General features: G+C 40.9%; 1 protein-coding gene and 1 non-coding gene across 2 annotated transcripts in view; both read right to left on the reverse strand.

Annotated features, from left to right (window-relative positions):
• Nucleotides 1-15,869, reverse strand: part of LOC142874245 (uncharacterized) — a 680,900-nt gene that overhangs the window by 509,025 nt on the left and 156,006 nt on the right. The gene's annotated exons all lie outside the window — the stretch shown is intronic.
• On the reverse strand, nt 1,769-1,875 carry LOC142874646 (U6 spliceosomal RNA). The gene has a single exon (XR_012922304.1). It is a non-coding gene; the product is annotated as a U6 spliceosomal RNA (small nuclear RNA).

Here is a 15,869-nt window from a genome sequence, read left to right on the forward strand (position 1 = left end):
CCTGAGCTCCCCCTTTGCACCAGCCCCTATGCTAGGACCTGGGGATACTGAGATGAATGGAATTCAAACCCTGTTTCTTCTTAGAATCTAGGAAGGTATACTGGCAAACAATCTCAAGAGAGTGTAATAGGCACTAGCGAATGGTGCTGTGCTATATCCCTCTCAAAAAGAGGGAAATATTCAAAGTGGTGTGGGGAAATAATTCATTAACTTGAAACATTAAAGGTCAAAGTCAAAAAAAGCATCTCAGAAAATATGATATTTATAAACACTGCAAATCCAGGTCTCAAAACTTGTTAGGTAATTATATCTTCAATGGGGTCCCTGAATTCTACTGGTATGAAATCCCAAGGAAAAGAGATGAGAACAAACTATTTTCTTTTTCCCTTAGAGAACAATGTGGGGAGATATAAGGAACATGGTTGATAAGTGCTGCTTTTCTTGTTTTTATTAAGTCTATTATTAATAATATTTTATGGTATTATAGTTTCTAAATTACTTTTGCATGTATTATCTAATTTTTGCCTTTCAACAACCCTATCAGGTAGACATTATTTTCTTCATTGTTCTGGTGAGAAAATGGAAGCTCAGAAAGGTAAGTGGCTGCTCTCTCAAGGGCTCACAGCTAACAAAGGGAAGAATGAATCTCTTAAATCCACCTCTGTCTGCCTGCAAAGCTGTATCCTTCCCTCTAGACTACAAGGCCTCTGTGCGTGCCATGAGTCCTGGGAAACGGTAATGTTATTCAACTACAGTCTCCCAAGCATCACACGTGGAGTGGAAGGTGTGTTTGAGAGGCTCTGGGGTGTTGGGAAGACAGTAAAGTGGGTTTTAATGGAAAAGATTGTTCTACTTATAGCGGCTCCAGAAAAAAAAAAAAAAAGTGATTCACTCTTCAGGCCTGACATGTTTTAAGAGACAGACATGCCTGTAAATTTGGCCAGACTCGTGGGTGCCAGATGATAATTGACAAAGACCCTAGGGCTTGGCGATCAAGCCAGGACTTCCTCGTGTTCCTCACTGGGCTCTCCAGGGGCCAAGCACAGTGGATAATTAAGTCAGATGGCTGCAGAGGGGAAGAGATGGGTCATTTTCCCTATGGAGAGGTTTTCTTCTTGGCAAGATGCAGAATGACACACTTCAGGCAGCAGAAAGATCATTTCCATAAAAGTAGGCAGGGAATAAGGGAAATCATGAAGTTACTGAAAGACAAACAAAGCCCAAATACCATAAACAGAGTATGGAGTTCCCAACCAGAGGCACAATTATCTCTTACCTCAAACTTGGACAGGACTCAAGTGAGCATTATAAGAGATTTTCTCATGCACATGAGTAATTGTCCCACTCATTAAAATGTTATAGATGAGCCTTACTTGGAAAATAGCAAAGTGTGAATTCCACTGCAGGACCCGGAGGAGGCTTAAAGAAGCCCCAAAGTCCTGGCAGAGAGCTTTGAGGCAGCCCAGTAATCTTCTAGGAGGCAAATAATGGCCATAGTGAGAAGAAAGACCCAAATATGAACACCAATGTCATACATGCCCATAAATATAAATAAGATGTTTTTGTATAGAACAATGAGGGAAAATGCTGTTTCAATCTCACTACAGTTTAACCACTTGGGACTCTTCCTTCTTAGACCAAAGTCAGTACCTGTTACAAAGAAAGAACTTATGGGATTGATAACAATGTAATTTAATCAAAGTTTGATTCATGTGGAATTTAATGGCAAGACAAAGCCAAACTGATAATTCTTTTTTTTATTATTTTATTTTATATGGAATGCTTCATGAATTTGCATGTCATCCTTGTGCAGGGGCCATGATAATCTTCTTTGTATCATTCCAATTTTACTATATGTGCTGCCAAAGCGAGCACCAAACTGATAATTCTTAACCCACAAACTCTGAAGCATCATCTTCCCATCATAGACACTTTGGTGATATTTTGAGGCTGCTGAGCCAACCAAGAAGAACACAAAAATAAATTGTATGTCTTAGAAGGTCTAGTACTGTACCTCAGTTGATCATGTGTGAGCTGACCCTGGAATTTGAAATAATCAGATTAGGATTTTAGCTCTACATATCCTGAGGACACTGTGACTTGATTGATAACAGTAGCATTCCCCAAGATAAGGAATTCAGAAGAAAGAGTAGCATAAATAGAAGCAAACAAAAATAATGAATTTTATATAAGACCTGCTGAGCTTGAGGCACCTCCAGACAATTTCTAAGTGGGTGGTATCTCATAGGTAAATGATTACCAACATTTCAAAGAACAGAAACAAAAAGAACATGCCCCCAAATTGGAGATATTTACTTTTTTGCTCTCCTACCTGAAATGTGTTACTTGATTTTTCTTTAATAACATTAAGGAAAGAAAAATCCAGTAACACTTTTCATTTGTCATCAGATGTGGAAAGTACTTCTCTATACTGCAGCACAAAGGTTTTTAGTCAGGGCAAATATTCTTTCTGAAAAAGTTTAGGCATGTAACAATATTCAGACTCACTTCATCTTCAAAGGGTGGAGCAAAGTAAATGTTATAGGAAGGGATATATATCCATTCACTTTATATGAAGGACTGATGCCTTTGACCTACTGCCATGACCCATCTGAATGTACATAACATACACATGATAACACTTAAAAGATAACAATACCTACCACAAGTGACACATGCTTCCAGATCGTGGGTAGTTCTATTTTGTTTTTTATAATGTTTATTTTTTCTAATAATAAAGTAGCATATATTAATTATAGTACGTTTTGAAAATACAAAAAGAACAAGAAAATAAAAATTACTTTCAACCCTCCCAAAGATAACCATTTTTAATAATTGGCTATATTTTATCTCTGTTTATTTCTACTCATTATTAATATATATATTTTGGGGTATTTGACATCATTTTGTACATACCATTTTATACTTTTTTCCCTATAGCATTATATATTAAGCATTATCCCATGACATTAAATATTTTAATAATATGATTCTTTCTTTTTTTCTTTTGAGACAGTCTTGCTCTGTCACCTAGGGTAGAGTGCAGTGGCATCATCATAACTCACTGCAACCTCCAACTCCTGGGCTCAACTCCCAAGTAGCTGGGACCACATGCCACCATGCCTGGCTAATTTTTTTCTATTTTTAGTAGAGACAAGGTCTCGCTTTTGCTAAGGCTGGTCTCAAACTCCTGACCTCAAACGATCTTTCCCCCACTGCCTCCCAGAGTGCTAGGATTATAGGCATGAGCCACCTCACCCAGCCAATAACATGATTTCTTTACTGACTGAATAAGACCTTATAACATGAAACCAATCCTCCATCATTTGGTTTGTTTCCAGGTTTTTTGTTAGTATAAGTAACAAAAACAAAAAATTCTCATGCTTAAATCTGTTTGCACCCCTGTACTGGTCAGACCCAGACAGGATGGCATACACAGAAGGAGTTTCATGAAAAGAGTATTTATAAAGGTGTTTATAAAGAGGGTTAAAGGAAATCAAAAAGGATGGTGAGGGACTAAAGGGGTTGGGCCAAAAACAATGAGGAAGCTACCACTGGCCAGCCTGGATGGGCAAAGGTGGGAGGGGAGCTACCAGAAGTCCATGAGCATGGTAGAATAAGAAGGGGTCACTTGACAGGGGATGTGTCCTTTGGTGAGGAAGGCGGCCACTCCCAAGCTGTGGCCCAGCAGAGAAGGAGCCAGAGAAAAAATATCCTAACCTCTCCCACTGCTTCTCTGACTGCCGCAGCATCCCAGTGACTAAACCCAGCCAGTAGACAGAGGGCAAGGGGCTGGGTTGATGTCATCCACTGAGTTCAGCCTCTCTATAGCTGTGTAGAGACAATGTGATATGTATCTAGAGAGAAGAACAGAGAATATATAGCTCAACACCTTTGCTTATCGCCTTTCTAAATTAGAGACATGGAAATTGTGAAGATTTAGAACACATACCATGTGGCTAGTATCTCTGAAGTTTCACCTTGTGAGTTCCAGATGGGTGCAAAGCAGCCCAGCTTGTCTAAGTCTGTTTGTGCCAAGTCGAGAACTGGGTCATCCCCTCCTTCAAGCCTTATTCTGCAGAAGTCACAGAGAAGCCTTCTATCACTTGGTCCCTGAGCTGGTGCCGACCAGGGTGGCCAGTCTAGTAGCATACACAGAAAGTTCTGGAATTAGGCTTGCTGCCTAGGCCAATGATACAATGCATCTACAGGGTGAACCCTATTACACAATTATTCAACCTATATGACTGAGCTCTTCTCTGGTTCCCAACTTTTGGTCTTTATTCACTGTTATAGAGAAGAGCCCTACACTTAAAACCAGCAAGTGGTGTAAGGCCTTGACACCCCACCTAATTTTGGCCAGCACCATCTTCCTGGAGGCTGATCCCTGCTTCCTTCCCAAGTAGTTGACCAGAGTCCTGTCCTAAAGTCAGCAAACCACCTGTAACTATAGCTGTACTCATTCCTGAGTTGAATCACTACTTGCTGGAAATACTTCCTGTAGTACTCTGCCACCAGGTTGAATACCCTAGGCTATTAAGTCAATCCTAGATGGAAGAAAGTTTAAAACAGTTTTAGGCACTGTGTTTTGGGTAAGCCCTACTGTCTGGTTATGATTCTAACCATAACTCAACACAGCCTGAATCTTCTTCTCACCAAGGTTCTATTACAGTCTTGTCGATTATGCAACAACTGGTTAAGCCCTAAGCTTTACTAACTGTGAGAAAAGACAATAAAAATCCAGGTAGTTTGGCTGCTGCCTTTCAGCAATGACATCACCTTCTTTCTATGGCCTCTGACCCTCAGGTCCAGTGCTTGGGTTTAGATGTTTTGCTTAAGACCAGGCAAGTAATTCAGAAAATTATCTTCTCTAATGTAAAGAAATATTTCATTTTTCTTGCTGATCTATACCAATGAACTCTTTTGCTGGGTCCTTGGCCATGAAATATGCCTCCTGTATTACTTTGGAAAGACATGCCTCGTTGGGATCTACATCCTGAGTGCCTTTGAAGTCCACAACATCAGAAGTTAATTCCAAGAAGGTCCTCTAGGTCCTTTGCATGCTTTGGTGCTTTATAAATTGCATTAAAGGTCAATTTAAGCTCTTGCATCCCAAAAGACATTGTCTTCTGTGCCTCTATTTCTTTGTCTCTTTATTTCTAATACTACAAGCTCAAGTCCTGTCTTTGTTTTGTCAGGTGGGTTCCATTAAAATCTTGTATTAAACTTTGCCTCTTTTGAAGTTCCAGACCTCATCCATCTGTTTTGTTTTTTTAATGACTTTATTTAGAATTTTTTCAAAGTTAATGGAAATGTTTGAGGAATGGAGAGTCTGGTTAATTGATCTTGCAGTTAACTGAGGGCTATTGCTAACCAATATTTTTAGATTTTTGCATTTCCTCTTTTTCAAATGTCCCTTGTATTTTTTTCAACTCTCTATCCCCCATTCTGTAAATTTCCCCCTTTCTTAAATCTTACTGTAATCCCTTATCCTACTCCTGTATTTGGGGTAGATACTCAGAAATCAGGCTCCAAGTGGACTGGCTAAGAAGATAAGCTATACAAGAGAGGCAGAGGAGGAAAAACCTCAGAGAAATTATATGCCCAAACCCATAAAGTCAATCTGACAATGATGGGCTATATATAAGCATCAAATATAAATATCTAAGAATAGATCATTAAAACAAAATAGCAAGAATTTAAGGCTAAAGAACACTAGATCATAACAAAGGAGTTTGGAAATGAGCAAAGAGGATTCCAGAATATTGCTTCCAACAATGATGAGTATTCAACCATCCTTACCAGGATGCTTCTCAAAATTTTTGCACACACACACAAAAAAATATCATGTTTTTGCTGGATGTACTGAGAAATATCCCTTTTCACACAAATTTTAAGCACTGTCTTTTACCATGGCATCTCTGGTTTGTGTGTCACATGCATGTATTCGTGCACCAAAAGGCAACTTAGGGCTTACCTCCTTTGTTTTCTCTTATTTTCTTAAATAAGCTCCATATTTAGTCTTCAAGTCTCGCATGTTAAAAGAAATGATGGCTACTAACAAGATGATTTGCTCCTTGGCTTCCCTCACATGTGTGAACATCACATTTCATTGACCAGGATAAAGATGGTAGGACACAAAGCTCCCAAACAGGTGAGTTCCATGTGCACTGGTCAATACTCATTTCAGCACCCACCACCACAGGGGCCCCAAATACCATCCCCTTTTTACCCAAAGATCCATTCCAGAGGATTGGGCAGTTTTTTCATTTAAACACTCAAAACCAGAGGACCAGATTTTATTCCCTTCTCCTACACACCTTTGTGAGGAAATCTACTTCTGAGCAATATTCCCCTAGTAATTCTAACATCACCCCAGCTAGAGGAACTACTTGCAATGACTGACTCATTACAAAAAAAAATACAAACTCTTGCAAAACACCCTCTACAACTATGATTGTGTCACTTAGCTTAAAATACTTCAATTTTCCTGATTGTCTAGAAAATATGGTTTAAGATCTTTAGCTTAGCCTACAAATCCTTTTACTGTCTAGTCCCTGCCTATTTTTCCAATGCTATATTCTGCCACTTAGCCATGAGAAATCATCATGTCAATAATGCTGAACTTCTTGCAGATCTTTAAAGAAGGAAAGGCTCTGACATACTTCCATGTTTTTCTACTTGGTGTTCCTTCTTTGTAGAATGTCTCATCACCACTGCCATCTCTGCCATCTCCTGCCTCATTTCCACCTGGCAAATACCTACTCATTCTTCCAGGCTGAGCTAAACATCAGCTTATGACATCTTTCCCAGTCATTAGAGGCAGACTCAGTGGCTACCTGACACTAACTGTAACACATCTCTGCACTGGATTTGGTCCACCTGTTGTAAGCACCACAGGTCTTTAATCTTGTGTAACCACAGCCTAGCAGAATGTCTGATACACTGACTATGTAACATTAGTATTTGAGTAATTAGAAAGATTCTAGAAATCATGACATACAATAAAGAAGTGAAGGAGGTGGGCTTGAAGAAAACTCAAGGAAAATATAGCAGCTCTTAACAATACTAACAAATAACTCAGCTAGGTTACTTTTGGGTGTCTGCTATATGTTAGGCATCATACCAATTACTTTAAAACATTATCATTTAATTCCCCACAAGATCCCTGTGAAAGAGACATGTTTATCATCCTCATTCCCATCTCAGAGAGGTAAAGGAAACTACTCATGATCACAGAGTTTATCAGCAGCAAAGCCTGTGTGATGCCAATCTTCCTACTTTCAAAGTACCTTCACACCGTAGCATTCTGACCCAACGAAAAAGTAGAAGTCTTGGAATCATTGGCCTTGATCTCTTTGATCTGCTTTGTAATTAGCTAGTTATGTAGTCTTAGACTAGTCACTTTCTTCTTTATCTGGCTCTCTTGACCTCTCCTTTCTTAAAAATCCTTACTGTACATCCCATCCAAGACAAGTGTTACTTCTTCTACCTATTGACTATGGCTCAAATATGACCACTCCTCTCTATCTCCACCACAAAAACCCTACCAAGCCACCTTCATCTCTAACTTGGATTTCTGCAGTAAAATCCCTAACTCACCACTAGTGTCCTCACACTCACTCTAACTGGCCTCCAACTCAAGATTTGTGCTACAGCCAGATTAAGCCTTTAAAACACAAGCTTATCACAGCTTCCTTAGAGACCAAATCCTTAGCATGACACAGAAGGCCTCTGCCCCCAACTCCAGTTTCATCCCACCTCTCTGTTCCCTGAGCTCCAGCCTTTTAGTTTTCAAACACCCAAACTGCACATGTTGTCCCCTAGCATGAAAAGTTCTCTCCCCACCTTTGTCAACTCTTCAACTCTTCCTCACTCTTTCAGTCATCTCAGAGATTGCTTCCTTAGGAACACCTTCCCCAATCCCCAGAACAGACAGACACCACTGGACATGCTCATTGCCCACTCTTTTCTCCATAGCACTTATCAATGTATTGATAAATGACATATCTCTGTGATTATTTCATCAGTATCTGTCTGTCTTCCTCATAGGCTATAACCTACAGGACAGTAGAGCCCATCGTTATCCCCAGCACATATGATGGGGCTTGGCAAAGAGTAAGGTTTTTATAAATATTTGTAAAATGAATGTTGAAAGAATGCACATCAGTTTCTTCATCTGAACAATGAGGGACTCGACCATGTCATCTCTAAGGCTCCTCCAGCCTTAACAGCCATCTCCTTAGGACACTAAATCATATTCCCTGTTATCCCAGGAGACCTAACCAAACCAACAAGCAGACAGATTATAGTTCAGGAGAAGGAAGTACTTTCTAACAAGAGGAACAACCCAGCAATGAAAGCAGTTTCCCTACAGAGTAATGAACCAACAGTTCATTGCAGAGTAATTAAGCAACACTTACTCAACCCTCTGCAGGAGAAATATAGAAATAATTTCCATGTCAGGTGAATAAGAATAAACAACCTCAATATCCCTCCCAATCTCTTAGAGTCTGTGAATCTATACCTGTGTGAAATAACTAAATCCAACTATAAATTCCAACAAGATGATTAAATAGTAAGATCTTTTATACTAAGATCCATATATATTGAAATGAGATTTTAACCACAAAGAGAAGTGGCACATTATATTTAGTATATATTCAGCCACCTTGGACACTTAGTGGCTTGGACACTTGGTAAAAATACAGATTATCAGGTTTCCAGTCTGGAGGTTCCGATTCAGTAAGTCTGGCTACTTTTCACAAGAGATCCCAGGTGATTCAGATGAGTTTAATAAACTTTTATATGAGGCAAAGAGCCCTGAACTTCGAGTTAGAGGATCTGGGTTCCAATGGAGTTGATGACTAATTAGCTGTAGGACCCTGACGAGTTATTTGATCTTTCTAAGTCCCTGGCATCATGTTAGAAAGAGGAACATTGATTTTTCAATGGCCTAATACAGGGTTACATGGAAGCTAATGCTTAATGGTAGCATATGCTGCACTGATCCTAATCTCACTATCTCTGCAAAGGATTCTAAAGCTCTCATCTCAGAAGCTCACAATGAAACCGTTTAATGTTTGGCCTCCTTCAGGGAATGGAGGCATACTTCACTTCCCACAAAAATGATGAGAATTCTGGCAAAGATAAACTCAGCCACCTCAGTGACCAACTGTCAAAACAAGGTTTCAGGATTTCAAAAGCTACTCCCCACAAATGAGCTTCTTAGAACTGTTGTAGGTTTTAAAATGACATCCATCTAAGGTAAAAACCTGCCCTTCGTTTTCCAATCCTTTCACTCTTATTTTGTTCAAGATTCATCACCTTTGGGGAAAGTATTTAAGAAGCATTATTAATGTAGGAATGTAAGAAGAATCCACCCAAATCATTTTTTGGCTTCCATCCTGAAAATTTATAGATTTGAATTATATTGGGGTGTTGGCAGGGTTATAAGTTGGTATTTTTCTTGAAAAGCCTAGACACTGGGAATTCAAACCTACTAGTCAGGGCCCACAGTCTCATCTAGGGTTTATTCATTCTCTCATGCCTTCATTAACCTCTAGACACTTTGTTTGTTTCTGCAGATGGAGAAGTAAATTTACCATGGCCTCCAACTCAAGGAACTTACATTCTAGCACAGCTTCATTGACTGGAACAATGTACAATAATGGAAATTCCTGCAACTGCTCTTTCCAACATGATGGCCACCAGCCACATGTGACTACTGAACATCTGAAATGTGGCTGAAGAATGGAAGCTTTGATTTTAATTAATTTCCAGTTAAAGTTAAATTGCCACATATGGCTAGTGGCTGCCATGTAGCATAGCTCTAGAATAAGATATAGGAAGAAGATGAAAAAGAAAGAAGAGGAAGAGAAAAGGGAGGAGGGGGAAAGGAAGCAGGAGGAGTAGAAAGAAGAAACAAGGAGAGAGAGAAGAGGAGGAGGAGAAAGAGAGAGAGAGAGGAGGAGGAGAGAGAGAAGAGGAGGAAGAGTAGGAAGAAAAAAAGAAAGAAGAATAGAATATGGTGAGTATGATTATAAGTGTATACCTAATGAGCCATTGATTATATATCATGTGATGACTAACTTTTCATTGAAATATTTGAGGGGTAGGGTGAAAGTGTTTAGGAAAAGCTGCAGAGTGAAGATTTCATTTGAAGGGTGAGGAGTGCTCACCAGTTGGAAAGGGAGAAAGCAGCTTTTGGGGGAAGAGCTACAGATTGCACAACTCTTCAGTAGCTTAAAACCACACAATGGGTTTTTATCATGGTGGATTGGCTTGGTTGAAGCCCCAGATGCTGGGGAAGGAGGCAGAGTGAGGAGGGAGGTCTAACAATGGCCCAGGAGTGAGACTGGAGCCAAATCACAAAGGGGCTGATGTATAGATCTGAGGGGTTTGGGCTTTTGTCCACAGGCAAAACTTTTCCCTTGAGTACACTCTAAAGCTTTTAAGTGGTAGTTGATGCGCTTGTTGCTTGTTTGCTTTCCCAGGGAAGGGAATGAGGGCTGGTGTTTCCATTGTCTTAAACTAACTTCCTGCTTCAGCTTCATGCATGTATTTCTCATTGCAAAACATTCTTGGTTTCTATTCTCACACAACCCCAGAGAAACATAAATATCAAAGTTAAGTTTGATTCAGTTGAAGTCTCTCTTTGCTTAGTCTAAACAAGTACTTCAACCCAGTCATCCAGATTAGGAGTGAACCTTGTTTTTCTGGTAGACCTGCCAGGGGGCACCAAAAAGGCTTGGTTCCACCTGTTCAAAAATTAAGTAGTGTTCCAGATCTTTATGTAGAATTGAAATAAATTTATGCATCATCCAGTCAAAAACAGCACAACTCTAGAATGACTTGGAAAAGTGACAGAGAGGAATAGTCAATGTTCTGTGATGCATGGAAGCACCAGGAAAGCACTTGATATTTACTGCTGTATAAAGTCTCCTCCTTTTGGGTGAGCCCTGAAATATCGTTATAATTACAATGACCAAAAACACACCCCTTATTAAACATCTACTCTGTGCCCAGGCAGTTTCTGGGCACTTAGCCTCTGATATCCCATTCAGTCCTCATAATACTTTGCAAAGTAGGTATTTTTATTCCCAGTTGACATGTAGAAAAAGTTAAGGCTGGATGCCTATAGCATGTCACTTCCCAGAGACGCACAGCTAGTTATGACAGTGCCAAGTTCAAACCCAGAATAAGCTACCTTTGATGCTACTGAGAGAACACTGCCGAAGGATACTGGTAGGGCAATCAAAACAGAAGGCACTCCCACCTCCTCCTTACCCTGCCTGATGATATTGGGTAAATTCCATGATACTTTAGTCTTACTTACTTCACCTATAACATGGGGATAATCAAACCTTCACTACAATCTCTGAAAGCTACAGAAAAAACTTTGAAAATTTACTTTTAAGCGGAAGGTATTAGAAAGTCACTCAATCATCAAAACAACACACATTGAACACCTACAATTTTACAAAGCCTGCAGCTAGGAGCTAAGGATATAAAAGAAATATTAAGACTTCAAGAAGCTTTACACTTAGCAGTTAAAGTTCAAAATGTTTATAATATGCCATTCACCGAGACAGAAATAGTTCTCATTAACAAAGAATTATGTAAGGGGAAGGGAAGTGGGAAGCAGTTACTCAAATGGGTTTCCCACCCCAGGTACAAGGATCTTCAAGGTTTTAGGCAGAGCACTATACCAAGTACAAGAATCTATCTTGAGAACTCTCCAGTTAATCTTCTTGCTAAGTTAACCACATTCTTCTGTCCCTCTGTAAATCATGTGGACAGACACCCAAAACATATGAACAGACACCCAGAACAAATAGAAGGAGCACCTAGCAGAACCACTAGTCTGTTCCTGGCTCACAAGAGTCATCTGGATTTGTACTCAAACATATTTATTCTACAATTACATAACTTAAATACATACTTATTCTACAATTACATAATTTAATATTATGGAATCCAATGAAATATGAATGCAATAATAGTTGCTTCTGTGAAAAAATAATTTGAATACCTTGAAAAGATGCAGTAAGGATGAATCACTACATAAATGCATTGGAAATAGGTGTGGGTGAGATGACTATAAATAATTGGGGGAAAAAACAAGGATTCTATGCCCAAATTGCTTCATAAATGTTTTTAAGTTCTTATTCCATGTTAAAGAAAGCAGAACTGGAAATTGTAGATTGTGTGTCATGGCTATGGTTTATGAAAGAATGACTACAGTCTGTGAACCATACCCAAAGAAAAGCTTGAGTCTAACATCAAAAGATTGGCAAAGTCGCGGAGCACCTATGTGCTCTGCATCCAAATAAAGTGTTTATGGTACATGTGTATCATTTTTCCCCACCTTAACCAGCTTTTCAAAACACTAACCAACTACTGCTCCCACTGACATCTGATAAGAGGCTTTCCATTGCATTACAAGAGCAGAGTTATCATGTTCTTTTATTAATTAATTTATTTATTTTTATTTCAGCATATTATGGGAGTACAGATTTTAAGGTTTCAATAAATGCCCTTTCCCTCCTCCCACAAGTCTGAGTTTCCAGCATGACCATCCCCCAGATGGTGCACATCTCACTCATTATCTATGTATATACCCGTGCCCCTCCCCACTCCCACCTGCCCAATACCCTATTACTGTAGTACCTATGTGTCCACATAGGTGCTGCTCAGTTAATGCCAGTTTGCTGGTGAGTATATGTGGTACTTGTTTTTCCATTCTTGGGATACTTCACTTAGTAGTATGGGTTCCAACTCTAACCAGGAAAATATAAGATGTACTATATCACCATTGTTTCTTAGAGCTAAATAGTACTCCATGGTATATATACCACATTTTATTAATCCATTCTTGGATTGATGCGCACTTGGGTTGTTTCCATAGCCTTGCAATTATGAATTGTGCTGCTATAAACATTTGAGTGCAGGTGTCTTTTTTGTAGAGTGTCATTGGATCTTTTGGGTAGATGCCCAGTAATGGGATTGCTGGATCAAATGGTAGATTCACTTGTATCGCTTTAAGGCATCTCCATATTGCTTTCCACAGAGGTTGAACTAGTTTGCAGTCCCACCAGCAGTGTAGGAGTGTTCCTCTCTCTCTGCAACCACGCCAGCATTTATTGTTTGGAGACTTTTTGATAAAGGCCGTTCTCACTAGAGTTAAGTGATATCTCATTGTGGTTTTGATTTGCATTTCCCTGATGATTAGAGATGTTGAGCATTTTTTCATATGTTTGTTGGCCATTCTTCTGTCTTCTTTAGAAAAGTTTCTGTTCAAGTCCTTTTCCCACTTTTTAATAGGGTTATTTGATTTTTTCTTGCTGATTTTCGTGAGTTCTAAGTATATTCTAGTTATCAGCCCCTTATCGGATGCGTAGGATGCAAAAATTTTCTCCCATTCTGTAGGTTGTCTGTTTACTTTCATGACTGTTCTTTGGCTGTGCAGAAGCTTTGTAGTTTGATCATGTCCCATTTATTTATTTTTGTTGCTGCTATGATTGCCTTTGGGGACTTCTTCATAAACTCTTTGCCTAGGCTGATGTCTAGGAGAGTGTTTCCAACATTTTCCTCTAGAATTCTAATAGTTTCATACCTTAGGTTTAAGTCTGTCATCCAGCGTGAGTTTTTTTGTGAGAGGTGAAAGGTGTGGGTCCTGCTTTAGCCTTCTACAAGTGGCTATCCAGTTTTCCCAGCACCATTTATTGAAAAGGGATTCTTTTCCCCAGCATATGTTTTTGTCTGCTTTGTCAAAGATTAGATGGCTATGTGAGGATGGTTTTATATCAGGATTCTCACATCTGTTCCACTGGTCAATATTCCTATTTTTGTGTCAATACCAGATTGATTTAATTACTACAGCTTTGTAGTATAGTTTGATATCTGGCATATTAATGCCATCCATTTTGTTTTTGTTGCCTAGAATTGCTTTTGATATTTGGGATATTCTTTGGTTCCATACGATCTTCTTTGGTTCCATATTTTTTCTATATCTGTGAAGAATGCTGATGGGATTTTAATAGGTATTGCATTGATTCTGTAGATCAGTTTGGGTAGTATAGACATTTTAATGATGTTGAGTCTGCCAATCCACGAGCATGGTAGGGATTTCCATCTGTTTAGATCATCTGGTATTTGCTTCCTCAGTGTTTCATAGTTCTCCCTGTAGAGGTCTTTTACGTCCTTGGTTAAGTATATTCCTAGGTACTTTAATTTCTTTGTTGCTATTATGAAGGGAACTGATTCTTATGAAGACAGTAAGATATTTGTTAAGCATAGTCAAGTTTATGCTCTGAAATGAGCTACATTTAGCTACTCTGTCTATGACAGGACAAGCCAAGTCGCCGCACTAGGGGGCTGAAGAAGGCCTCCATCCAGACTGTCTGCAGAAACAGTCCCTATGCCCAGGAGGTCCAGATGCTCCTTGGTATGACTGACACTGATTGTGTCTCTCACACCATTTGACCTGAGCTGGGATGTGAGCTTTTTATCTTTAAGATTTTTATTTCTAAACCTTCCTTTTATATTTATACTCTGAATTAAAGGACTGACTCTTTATCAGTTGATTTCTGTGGAGGCAACACTTCCCTCTAACTTGCAGTGAAAAACTCTGGCAGCTTGTTTTGCCCCAAGGGGCTCCTAATAAGCAATGAATTGTTTCTACTTAGAAAATATAAAACTGGGGGCGGAGCAAGATGGTGGGTGAATAACACCGCCAGACAGAGTGTCTCTGCAGAAAAGACAGATTCTAGCAGAAATTAGAGGAAAGAAGCAAGAAGACGAGCATACAGTGGACAAGGGCCGGAAGGAGGGGTACCTAAGACCCCGGGAGACTACACGGGAGGAGGCTGCGGAGGAGAACTGAAGGCTGAGACAACCAGAGCAGCCTGGAGACCAGTGGCAAGGGTAGGTGGATTTGCTGTTTCCCCTCCTCTGCATTTGGGACTGCTGGTGGGCTCCCAGCGGGTGGAGAGACCTGCTGACACCAGCCCAGAGACCGCTGCCGCCGCCAGCCAGCGGTCAGCCTGTAGCAGACGTGGCACCAGGTTCCCAACTTCCTCCGGGCACCTCCATGTGCACAGACCCAAGCCGCGCGGCAGGCGCCATATTGCCTCCTCCTCCCCTCCACCGACCCTACCCGCAGCTGCCCAGAGAGACAATACAGCCACCAGCCAGAGGCACCTCCAGGGAAAGGGACCTTCCCGTTTGAGACCCTACACATGACTCAGGGGAACTCAGACTGTGTGCTCCCTACCCGCCTGCCATCCCAGGTGCTGCTGGCACTGTGTTCCCAGGAGAACGGTGCCGACTCAGAGGCTGAGAGACATAGACCCAGCTTGGGCTCCCTGTGGGTGAATTGGGACCGGAAATCCTCTCCCTGGTGGGGATACAGTTTGAACTCTGGGACCCAGAGGTCGGACCTGCAGACCAGATCCCGTGCACCGAGGGCCAGCATTGCCCGGGGCACAAAAGGGTTATACGTGAACAGCCTACTGATGTGTGTGTGCCTCCAGGGGCGGATCGGCGTCCTAGAGGGCAACCCTCCTCCCAGGAGGAGGCCGTGCGCCCAACCCAGGTGGCGTTCCTGTGCAGGGAACCTCCCCGCCGGCATCACAGTCCGGGGAGGCCTGGTGGCTTGTGGTCTGGCCTGCTGGCAGAGGCCCAGGAGTAGCTGCGGAGTTGGGGAGGGTGGAAAGAAGCGAGGCCCGCTCCAGACTGCTGGTCTCAGACAGCCCCACCCCCACATGCAGACTTTCTGGCTGAGTGGGACCATTCCAGCCCTGCCCTGACAGCTTTCCCTGGAAGCAGAGAACAGAACTTTGACCCCTGCTAACGGCCTGAGGGCA

Source organism: Microcebus murinus, chromosome 12 (assembly GCF_040939455.1).
Source record: "Microcebus murinus isolate Inina chromosome 12, M.murinus_Inina_mat1.0, whole genome shotgun sequence".
NCBI classification, from domain to species: domain Eukaryota; kingdom Metazoa; phylum Chordata; class Mammalia; order Primates; family Cheirogaleidae; genus Microcebus; species Microcebus murinus.